Here is a 13,297-nt window from a genome sequence, read left to right as displayed (position 1 = left end):
GAATAAAGTTTAAATTAACGCCCTAATGAGTGTCGCTCTGTATTCTCCTGCCCGCCTGCACCCCAACTCCACGCCAAATTATGGGCAGGGTCTGGCGCAGTATTATCCACCACCACTGTGGATATATATCGAAAGACCAAAGACTGTTAGTATATCCGTCGCGACCTGTATGTTGGGGTCAATATCACGCGCTTGCGTAATGTATAAATACAGATGTTACAAACATTACGATGACTTATTATCATGCGTCCCGTTGATGTCTGTATTGTGGTATGTAGAACACGTTATATGGTAGCTGTAAGTATGTGCTGCAGGTAAGTCAACGATTCCATTGGCGTATGTCAAACAGAATTATGAAAAACATTTATCAACCAAAATAATTCGTTTTTCAGAGTTTTCTATTTTTAATAACTAAGCCATTCCGAATTCCCTCATTCAGGACCCTCACACATGATGATGTGTCTCTCTCTGGAGGACCCCTTCATTACATGAAGACCCCATTATTGTAAGTAGACAATAAACAGACCTCACAACCCAACCTGAATATATTCTACATCTCTCCTCGATGTGCGTCAGCCGGACCCCCGAGAGCTCTTGTGCAAGTTAAAATTCTGATCGAACACACAAATACCGAGGACTGTAAATTACACGTCTGTCATGTGACTAATTAGCAAGCGCGGTGTAAATGATGTAATAATGTGATTGGTTTTCCAGATGCAGTCCATTATCTCCTATCAAGTACTAGCGTGCATGTAAATGACTGGCCCGGCTCGGGGCTTTTATATTTCCCAGCACTATGAGGAATGTAGGAAGTGGCAGCATAAGAAATACCACATGATGGACGAGATTATTGTGAAAAACAGTATTTGTGCATCATACTATTCTAAAAATATCTGGCACATGCTTATACTAAAAGCCCAAAATAGATAAACAGTTTCCATTCCGATGTTCATGTGATAAGCGGGGGAAAGCTATAAAATTGAAGCAGGGACCGTGACTGTAGTATCTTCTTATATTTCTTAGCCGTAGACTCCTTCCTTCTAAAATCAACTTCTTCAATTATGTTAATTAGCCAGAATGGCTCCTGTGCTGCAGCTTTACAAGCTGTTACACTGTCTCCCCCCTGCTCCTGTAGCACTTCCCCCTCCCTCTGCCTGTTGTCATCTCTGAGAATAATAAGCATATTAGCTGGATAACGTGTAAGTCAGCTTAGAATGTATAAAAATAATTTGGTGAAATAAGATTGGGGCTGAGTACATTACTAACAGCCTACCATCATCTACCGTAATAGGTAGATTTCTGATGGAATTTTGGACACTAAATCACTCACAGGACCTTTTGTACCAGTGGTTTAGTGTCCTGTATGTGTCCAAATTGCCCTGTATTTTTCCCTCCTCGCAGGCATCAAAAAGAAAGTAATCATATATACTTACCTCCTTCCAGAACTCTCAGCACAGGTTCTCTTTAACATGGGGAGACTAGATAATGAAATAAGAAGCTTTATAGTAGATAAAATATACATGATTTAAGAGGTACTATATGATGATTTTTTATGGAATATATCATACTATATGTCATACTGGGAGTCCCAATGTATTAATTCGCACATGTGTGGTCAATGTTGAGCATAAATTATTTAGCAGTACATTGTGGGACATAGTTATTATCCATGCCTCATTATACAATGACTGTGGTATGTTTAGAGGCGCAGTGTGGAGATATTTCGCACTGAACTGAAGACATCTACAAATTGTACAATTCTGATGAGTCACAGAAGGGAGTCAACTTATACCTAATAGTGAGGAATCCACTAGGACAAAGACAAGGAAGGACCAGGTCAGAACAGAGAGAGAAGGAAGTTGTGACTGATTAATGTCTATATCTGCCCTGCTTTGGAATACATTTAATTTCCCTCTATATATGTATGTGCAGTATATTCACTGTTGGTATATATTTATGAGTGCAGTATATTCATTTTGGTTATATATTCATATTGTGGTATATTGCTGGTGTAGATGTTGTGTCGAGGGGAGGGGAAATATATATATATATATATATATACCTATATTTAAGTGTTTCATATGAATGGTATGTTTGTATATGTATGTATACACATATATGATGTATGTTTGTCAAGTATATATGATGCATGTGTGCAGCGTCGGACTGGCCCACCGGAGTACCGGAGAATCCTCCGGTAGGCCCCGGCGCTCCGATGACAGCGCGGCCCCGGCGCTCCGATGACAGCGCGGCCCCGGCGCTCCGATGACAGCGCGGCCACGTTGCTCCGATGACAGCACGGCCCCGGCGCTCCTATGACAGCGCGGCCCCCGGCGCTCCTATGACAGCGCGGCCCCCGGCGCTCCTATGACAGCGCGGCCCCGCGCGCCCGATGTCTGCTGCTGGTCTGGTGGGTCCCGGCATCCTGTGTTTCGGCGGTGACGTCACCGCATCCGCGCCGACACTCAGTGCGGCCTGTGTCTAATTGAGAAGGCGAGTTCCCGCAGCTGCTGCATGGTAAGGCCCTCTGTGTGTGTCTGTCTATCCTGGGGTGGGGGGGTAGGCCCTATTTCTATCCTGGGGTGGGGTGGTGGGGGGAAGGCCCTATTTCTATCCTGGGGTGGGGGGTGAGGCCCTATTTCTATCCTGGGGTGGGGGGTAAGGCCCTATTTCTATCCTGGGGTGGGAGAGAGGCCCTATTTCTATCCTGGGGTGGGGGGTTTGGCCCTATTTCTATCCTGGGGTGGGGGGTTTGGCCCTATTTCTATCCTGGGGTGGGGGGTTTGGCCCTATTTCTATCCTGGGGTGGGGGGTGAGGCCCTATTTCTATCCTGGGATGGGGGGAGGCCCTGTCTCTATACTGGCTACTGGAGGGACTGGGTATTACCCCTAAACTCACAATGCTGCAGCATTTCTCCTGTGCTGTGACTGTCCTCTTACTTAAAGAGCTACAGCCGCAGTACACATACATACATACACAGAGCTACAGCCGCAGTACACATACATACATACATGGAGCTACAGCCGCAGTACACATACATACATACATACATACATACATGGAGCTACAGCCGCAGTACACATACATACAAACAGGGAGCTACAGCCGCAGTACACATACATACAAACATGGAGCTACAGCCGCAGTACACACACATACATACATGGAGCTACAGCTGCAGCACAGAGCCATACATGGAGCTACAGGGGCAGTACACAGCCATACATGGAGCTACAGGAGCAGTACACAGCCATACATGGAGCTACAGTCCCAGTACACAGCCATACACGGAGCCACAGCCGCAGTACACAGCCATACATGGAGCTACAGCCACAGTACACAGCCATACATGGAGCTACAGCCACAGTACACAGCCATACATGGAGCTACAGCCGCAGTACACAGCCATACATGGAGCTACAGCCGCAGTACACAGCCATACATGGAGCTACAGCCGCAGCACACAGCCATACATGGAGCTACAGCCGCAGTGCAAAGCCATACATGGAGCTACAGCCGCAGCACACAGCCATACATGGAGCTACAGCCGCAGTACACAGCCATACATGGAGCTATAGCCGCAGTACACAGCTATACATGGAGCTACAGCAGCAGTACACAGCCATACATGGAGCTACAGCCGCAGTACACAGCCATACATGGAGCTACAGCCGCAGCACACAGCCATACATGGAGCTACAGCCGCAGTGCAAAGCCATACATGGAGCTACAGCCGCAGCACACAGCCATACATGGAGCTACAGCCGCAGTACACAGCCATACATGGAGCTATAGCCGCAGTACACAGCTATACATGGAGCTACAGCAGCAGTACACAGCCATACATGGAGCTACAGCCGCAGTACACAGCCATACATGGAGCTACAGCCACAGTATACATACATACATGGAGCTACAGCCGCAGTACACAGCCATACATGGAGCTACAGCCGCAGTACACTGTAATTTAATAAGATGTTTTCCCAGCGATGATTGGACACAGTTAGTGTGCATTCACACTGCGGTGGGCCCCCTCCCCAAATTTTCTCTGGTGGGCCCAAGGTACACCAGTCCGACACTGCATGTGTGTATATATGAAGTATGGCAGAATTTAGGTACAGTATATAGGGACCATTGAATTCTTGTTACGTGACTAGTGATAGGTCTTCTTTAGGAATTGATGCTCTTACTCTCTGCACATAGATGCTTCGGTTCACCTGTGGTGCAGAAAATAAACCAATGGGATCTAAGTCCTTTCATCGTTGCGGTTGGCGTAAGTCCTAGAGGAAGAATTCATGCCAATCATATTGTGAAAGCATGTGTTAGTTATATGCTCAATGTCTAGAACTGTGTCTGATTGTATTATTTTTGTATTATTGTTACGCTTGTTATACATTACTTATTACATTCACTATTATGACTTATTTTGTATTTTACTGTATTGTTGTGCCATATTGTTCTGCTATTCAAATTCCATAGAATTCCCTAGAATTCCAGGAACATATATGTGACTAATGCAACTGTCAAAGGTAACAGCCATGATTAGGACGTGAGGATCCATAGCTCTGTATATAATCTATAATGAGCATTCATACATATAAACAGCATCCAGGACCTAGCAGTGTGTAGCTGTCAATAACTATATTCACTTCCACCCATTACCTGCTCCCTACCGTGCCGGCAACCTGGTACCGAGGATATTCTGCAGTCTTCAGATCAGAACTTGTTCCTGCCAAGCAAATTGCGACGTTTTTTCTGCAGGTAGTGGCCAATTCTGGACGACCTACAGAAGCATATGGGGAGCGATGGTCATCCACTGTGTATAGCAGATGATGTCATTTATCAGCAGGTAATGAAGAGATGAGCCAAAGACCAGGGTAGGAAAGGAATGAATCATCACGTCTATCCATGTTGTGTAGTGCTAGAGACCGTCTATAGAACTGCAAAAAATTTGGTAATTTTTACAGTGACACAAAACCAATGATAGGTCACCATCAGTCACTGAATTGGGAACAAGTACAAGTTGTTGAGTCTTGATGAAATATCTATAACGCCAATCATCATCATTTATAGTACATCTATTTCACTGTAGCCTTTGGCGCTATGATTGTGGAGATATCTCAGAGGAGGTTCTCAATAATGTTCATGTATCCTATATCCAGTAAGTAGTTAATAACTTGTAGATTATTATAGGTCTATACACTGGGATTTCCACCATTTACGAGAATGGGCATCCATTGTAGCACTAGTAGTTACCACTAGTAGTGCATTACCTCACCCTGTAAAGAGGTGAGGAGAAAGCTGTTCACGGTTTTCCTTTAAGATGGCCGGACCACCACTTTACGTGTAAAGGCTCCTCTCATCTTGTTAATGGCTACTGGTCTTACACATCATGCCCCCCTTTCCTCCCTCCTGCTGCGACAACACCACACTCATCATCATTTCAACCCTCTTTAGGTACCATTTTAGCTTAAAGAAACACAACATGTAGAAAATGCACAAAAAACACAAACTCACTTTACTCCCTGGAATATTGTGCTTTATACATGCGGAGTAATAAATAAAACTATCCATAAAAATCCATAAATGAAATGTTTACCAAAGTGCTGTAAATAAAAAAAATCATCATCCTAAAAAATACAAGCCCTGCTACAGCTTAAAAAAAATAGGCCGGTCCACAAGATGTTAATACAAACTTTTAATGAATCTTTAGGACCTGACTGTAAGTACAAAACACATGCAGTTGATTGTGGTGGTGTTGGCGGACCTCTTCACTTTGGCCAGAGTAGGAAGCATACAGCAGAGCATCAACTTGGTGGCACTGCAGGCACAGATTTCAATCTAAAGTAGCAAACACTGTAGGAAAATATGGATCCGGTTTACTTTTTGTCCTTGTTTTTGTTCCTTTATAGGTAGCATTAGGTATTCTGAGTAGAGGTCTAAGGTAAGGCCTCCAGACCCCAATGTGAAACTCGTAACGGGCCCCCCCCCCACATACATGGTGGCCTATACAACATCAATGCCTTCCTTTGTACTGTAACGGAAGAGCCTATTGCTCCCCTCAGATATCAAGCCGGTTGCATCTGTACTGCCTAGAGCTACACCCCAGGCAAACGGTCAAATGTGGGCCTACGTAAAAGTGCAAAAAGAGGAGGCACTAATCTCCTTTCCTGTCTCTTAGGGTGACTTGGCTTTTATTATGGACGACTGCTGAGAATGAACTGCGGATCCACATCTGTAGCAAATATTAAAGTTAACTTTTCTGAACAATCCTTCCAAAGATGTGACTACTTTGGTGCTAACCAATTGACAGCTGGGCTTCAAAGACAAAGTTTTCATCCACTGATAAGAGATCTCCCTAACAACGGAAATCCAGATCAGAGGCTCTCACCTTAGATGTTAAGCTTTGCATACTAAAAAAAAAAGAGTGAGACGTCCCGGAAGGGAGTCAGAATGTGCCTCTTTATCAAGCAGCCACCAGTTTCCATGACCTCCACTTCCCGGCTTCTATGAATCAGGCAGTTCTGACCTCTACCCTTCCCTCTGGCGAGCTTCAGGGTATATTGCACTGCTCTTCTCTCCATTCACTGGCGTTTCATCTCTTTCTAGTTCACTAACTCAGTGATGAAGGCGCACAGCTTGCATTCACAGAAACAGAAAAGATGCAAAGGATATGTTCCATAGAATTCATCACGGCATGCACTAATCTATCCTGCACCATAGGAAGAGGAGATTTTTACATATGTGATGGTGAAGAAAAAGGAATGAGAATATTAGTTGAAAAAGTTGGACATCACATAAATCAATGGGCTGCATCGCAGATTGTTGACCCCTTGGACGTACTTTTGATATGACATAAAGAAGGATTAGATACTGGAGCATCTCCGTTTCTGGAATAGCCAGTAAATACTATGGAGTTTTGCGGAGCATTTATTGCCCAGTTTGGGTCTAGAACAGCTGCATCTTACAACTAAATTGGACCCCACTGGTCTCCATTTCAAAACCCATCCCATCATTAAATGTCTACTTGGCTTGTCCTAGTTTGAAATTTTTATGTTTGATCAGGCTCAAAAATATCTACGGAATATGAAATATTCTATCTATCCCATATGCTCTTCTTGCTTTTTTGATAGTCTCCATATCTTGTTCCCGATTTTTGCTCCTCTTCTAGGGATGTTCTTATGGTCATGTCAATAAATGGACCAGCACTACAATTTTATTCGAAATGTAGGAAATGGAGAATCCAGCACTCAATAATGAAAACATCCAGTTTTATTACTTAGTTAAAAAACATAGCATGATCCCCTGGTGAACCTACATGTTTCAAACTCTATACTACTCTATACTAACAATAATAATAATAATTCTTACTCATAGTCTAACTGAAGTATAGAGTATAAAATGTGTAGGTCTCCGAAGGGATCATGTTATGTTTTTACCTAAAATATAATAAAACTGGGTGTTTCAATTACTGAGTGCTGGATTCTCCATTTCCTATGTTTGAAGTTGTTGATCATTTGTCACAGACCTTTTGTCAGTTCACCGAGTTCCACGACTAATGGACTAACCAGTCTTCTTGGATTACCGTGAGTTGACTTCCTCAAAAAAATGTTCTTTATTTCATTTGAGCCTATGCCTTTGCTTCCGTTATTCCCTTTCACAATCTGATTGGTAATGGTCCAAAACCCGGTCACAAAAACAGTGTCCAATTCTCACTGTTTGATAGAGCTGCAGGTCGAGCATGCCTACTGCCATTTTCTTCAATATGAAGGGAGTGTTGGAAATTGCTGGGTATATTGTTGTGCTTGGGAATCTCTGGAATCTCATTCTATGCCACTGAAAGTGCTGGGATCATCAATTTCCAAAGCTCCCATAGCAGTGAATGCAGCAAAAGTTTTTATGCTCAACCTGACACTCCATCTATTTGTGAGAGCAGAACTCTGCTCTCGTGATCAGTGGTGGATCCTAGAAGTCAGACCCCATTTATCAAAATGTAAACATTTTGATGACCACCCCCTCCTCAGTATAAATCATAAAAATATACTAATTGTTATGGTCAAGGGTAGTGGATCCACCATGCCACTACGAGTGATGACGTAACCCAACACCAGGGAGCGGAGTCTGAGTGGCACCCATTTTTCAGCAGAGCCCGCCAAAAAGCGGGTTGGTCTTGCTGTGGCAAGGTTGGTCCACAGGCCAGGTTGGTCCACAGGCGCGACTTTGCTACTGATGGTGGCCAAGGCAAAGTAAAGAGCCGTAGAGCAGAATCGTAGTACGAGGTTGGGACAGGCAGCACAGGATCGAAGTCAATGGCAGAGTAGAAGGTCAGGGCAGGCAGCAGAGGAGCGTAGTCGGAACTGGGGTCACAGCGGGAATTCACAATACAAGCGTAGGCCATAAGGAACAAGCTTTCCAAAGAGCTTAAGGCACAAAGATCTGGCGACGTATGCAGGACAGGGCCAGCTATTTATTAATACAATCAGCGGCTCGCCTGCTCTTTAAGAGAGAGGAAGCGGGTGCATGCACACCCTAGGAGACGGGGCTGCGTGCGCCAGACCACCAGTGACATCATGGGAACACGGACAAACACAGGACCTGGGTTGCAGGAGCACCGTGACACTAGTGCCTACTAACCTGACCAATGCCTGGAATACAGTTAATGAGTTGTACCACTGCCCACTGCTTTGCCTAATTTAGGCTTATTCTATTTTGTCTTTAACCCTTGAAGGACCCTTCTCCAAATGTATTCCCCTTAAGAAATACATACAGCTCTTTGCGGGTAAATATACTGTATAAGGAGTATGTACTGCCTCAGAGCTGCTCAAAGTCATTATTCATTCACTACTTAAGGTGGGAAATATCAAGCATTGTATTCGAAATCCAAAAATCTTCAATGATGACACTTGAAATTTAATATCCCAAAGTCCTTCTCCCTTCTCCCGGATTGTAACAGAACAAAACGAGGATAAAATAAAGCAGTAATTTAGGGAAATGCTTAATACTTGATTGTAAAAATGTTATCACCCACAGTGGTGCTTGTAGGAAAATCAACTTAATAGGCCTCTCGAGCTCTAGGTATTATCCTAAACATTTCAGGGGAAGGTTGACTCTAATCCATGGTGGTTAAGCAGGTCAAAACTAGGTGACCTTCCAGACAGGAAAAATAAAAAATTGACCCAGAGGTTCCCGTTCTACTCTGCGCCTTCTCAGTTGTTACAACTGAAAGGCCCAATGGGGGGCATTTATTAATTTGGGCACAGGGTGGGGATGGAAGTGTGCTATAATTTTCAGTGTAATTTAAGTTTGTTGCGCAAAGATTTGGCGCACGAACAAAAAGATTAAGAACTTTCTCCACATTCATGAAAATAGATCCACAAATTGCGGCAAAAATCTAGAAAAAAATAGAAACGTGTTGGCTTCACAAGTAGCGAGACAATTTTGTGCCCATAAATAGAACAAGTTGTGAGTGTGGGAAAAACACCAATATAGTGGTGCCAACACGTCACAAAAAAATCGCGAGTTTCCCGATTGAAAATTGGTAATAAATGCCCCCCCCCCCCCCCAATGCGTCGTTGACTTTCAGGAAACTTTCCTTAAGAAGTCAGAAACTTCAGGGAAGTTAAATGAAGGCACCTGGAACACAAGAGCTGGAGCAGAAGAGAAAGAATGTTAAGTATTCATCTCTAATGTAAATTTAGTTGTCTGGGTGGAAAAACACTCTAATCTTTAGAAGTCTTTATTGTTGAAAATCCAAAAGTTATAACTTTCATCAGTTCCACCCAGTGAATGCTACGTCCTCACCAAACTTTTCAAAAATCGATATTACAAGTGAATGCAAGAAACTTTGTAATATACAGGTGGTCTCCGACTTAAGGACTCCAACTTACAGACTATCCGTATTTCCAGATGGAACTCTCTGCCCACGGTGACCTTTGATGAAGGTTCCTGGATGCTTTACTTTAGTCCCAGGCTGCAATGGTCAGCTGTAAGGTGTCTGTAATTAAGTTTTATTGATAATCCTTGTTGACAGAACAACAATGACAGAACAAAATTTGGAAAATCCAATTGTCACTGGGGCAAAAGAATTACAATTATAAAATATACAGTCCCGACTTACATACAAATTCAACTTCAGAACAAACCCAAAGAACCTATCCTGTGAGTAACCTGGGGACTATATGCATCTTATCAGAGGAAAGTTCTTCTTGCTCCACTCCTCAATCTCTTATCGCCCCCTCCTAATCTGGATTTCATTCTGATATCTCTGATATATTCCATCATGCTGGAAACCCACTACATTGTCAGATTACATAGAAGTCTATGGAGAGGGGAGTGTGGGGGGAATCATAGCAGCTAGGTTTAAACCCAAAAGCTCAAAAAGGACAACTTTTACAGAAAGGTCCTACAGAGGGAAAACGTCCTACATAGAGAATGTTTGTCACTCAATGCCAAACATTTGTTGAAAAGTGAAATTATATTATGATGTGAGTAGGTGATGGGTGGATGTGGACAACTTTGAAGGCAATGCCCCACTGTGCTTACAATACTGACTGGTTGGATAACCTTTTGATCTGGGTATAAAGTCTTCCTGTAAAAGCCTTTTCCATTGGGCCACGTGAAAATGTCCCCACCATTCCTGTGTTGTCTTCCTATATAACCCATGTGAGACACTGAAGGGGTTAACTGTGGATGGGCGGTATGTTTCCCCTGGCTTTTCCTACTATGCAAGACCTGAGTGCTGAGTTTGTGGTGTCCAGCACCTTGAACACAGGTGGTGGGAGCAGCCTAATCAGCCTGCATAAAGCTGCTGAGCAGAGCTGAGAGCGTTGTCTCTCTGAAAGGAGGCTGGAGAGCACACACAGCCCTGACCTCTGTGCCTGGAGCAGCGACTTAATTTATGTACTAGTGGTGAGTTAGAGAAACTCTGTTTAGTTAGCATCCTGACAGGTAGGATATTATTTGTTTAATGCCTGAATGCAATAAACGCAGGCGAGATCTGTTTTGGACTGTACCTTGGTGTCACTGTCTTGACCTGCATCACAACACCCCGCTACCACGGTCTCTACTGGGTGAAATCTCCCACACCCACTATAGAAATATGCATCGATGAGCTCTAACGAGAAGTCATACCCCATTAACAAAGTACAGCAACACCCAGCACCGTTTCATTGTTTCCCGAGCTCAGAAATTAATCACATTCATGGCTTCTTAAATGTCTCTTTATTTGGGTTACAATTATGATTTTTCTACCAGTATAATACACAGCTGGCGAGGACATCTGCAAAAAAAAAAGTCTGAAATAAGAAAAATAATCAGGCTGAGAAAAAAATAAAAAAAACATCTTTACCCAATTTCTTCATGCAAATAAAAGCTTCCCGGGAGCCTTCTTTAGAGTGACTCCGTGAAACTAGTAATTCTTAAAACAAGCAGCACTTCAAAACAGCTTACTCGTGGCCTTAAAAGGCAAAAAAGCTTCTCGAAAATGCTCAGAAGCACCAGCTTTCTGAAAATATACGCACATTAATGGAATCCACTCACAAATGTGGCTCTGAAATGAGTTAAAACCAAGCTCGGGGGCCTTCAGATATCATGGCGCATGGTTACATAGCAACTGCGAAATTGAGACAGGATCTCCTCGGAAATCAGAAATGTACCTGGAGATATCAGCTACTGAGTTATCTCCTGGTGTCAAGTCTTATTTTGTTTTCTCCCCCACACCTAAGTGCCCCCTCTGCTTGACCTCCATTACTTGATGCAATCATTCTCTCTGGTACTTTACTATATTGACTTCTCGATTTTGGTGTTCCACACAACTGCTTCAAAATTCCACCAAAAAACTGTTCCTCATATCCCGACAATTCTGGTTTCTGCATAGAAATCACAGATGAAGCACAGATAGCCACACAGGGGTTAGCCTAATTATATTAAACTTTCCTCTGCACTGGAAAGTGGAAATAAACCATCATGTCTTAGCCTCAGCTATCTATCACAGTGGATGTTTTGGATGGACTTAAAGGACATCTACCACCAGGATGAAGGATTGCAAACCAAGCACACTGACATACTGATGTGTGCCCCCTCTAGTGGGATCTGCTCTTCTTTTACCTACTTATTCCCTGGCTTTTACAGAAAAAAGGATTTTAAAGTGATGCAAATGAACCTGAGGGGCTCCAGTCATCATAGGTTTCATTGGAGCCTGGAGACCCTCAGGCTCATTTGCATAATTTTTAAAGCTTTCCATCGCGTGCATGCTGGCGCCGATGCGCCACAATCCGATCGTGTGCACCAAAAACCCGGGGCAATACAGGGAAAATCGTCACAAATCGGAAATATTCGGGTAACACGTCGGGAAAACGCGAATCGGGCCCTTAGTAAATGACCCCCATTGACTGCTCTTCTTCATATGACTTGTGACTCTTCTTCTATGGATGTTGACTGCTCTTCTTCTTATGACCGGTGATTCGTCTTCTAAATATGTTGACTGTTCTTCTTATGACTAGTGACTCTTCTTCTGGAGATGTTAATTTATCTTCTTCTAATGACTGGTGACTCTCCTTCTGGAGATGTTGACTGCTCTTCTTGTGACTGGCAACTCTTCTAGAGACATTGACTGCTCTTCTTCGTATGACTTGTGACTCTTCTTCTATGGATGTTGACTGCTCTTCTTCTTATGACCGGTGATTCGTCTTCTAAATATGTTGACTGTTCTTCTTATGACTAGTGACTCTTCTTCTGGAGATGTTAATTTATCTTCTTCTAATGACTGGTGACTCTCCTTCTGGAGATGTTGACTGCTCTTCTTGTGACTGGCAACTCTTCTAGAGACATTGGGGCAGATTTATCAAGTGTCTGCAAGTCAGAATATTTCTAGTTGCCCATGGCAACCAATCACAGCTCCCCTTTAAAATATTCATGAGCACTATTAAGATGAAAGCTGAGCTGTGATTGGTTGCCATGGGCAACTAGAAATATTCTGACTTTCAGACACTTGATAAATCTGCCCCATTGACTGCTCTTCTTCGTATGACTTGTGACTCTTCTTCTATGGATGTTGACTGCTCTTCTTCTTATGACCAGTAATTCGTCTTCTAAATATATTGACTGTTCTTCTTCTTATGACTAGTGACTCTTCTTCTGGAGATGTTGACTTATCTTCTTCTAATGACTGGTGACTCTCCTTCTAAAAATGATGACTGCTCTTCTTATGACTGGCGACTCTTCTAGAGACATTGACTGCTCTTCTTCGTATGACTTATGACTCTTCTTCTATGGATGTTGACTGCTCTTCTTCTTATG

The sequence above is a fragment of the Engystomops pustulosus genome, chromosome 7 (genome assembly GCF_040894005.1).
Source record: "Engystomops pustulosus chromosome 7, aEngPut4.maternal, whole genome shotgun sequence".
NCBI classification, from domain to species: Eukaryota; Metazoa; Chordata; class Amphibia; order Anura; family Leptodactylidae; genus Engystomops; species Engystomops pustulosus.
This window is presented reverse-complemented; position numbering follows the sequence as displayed.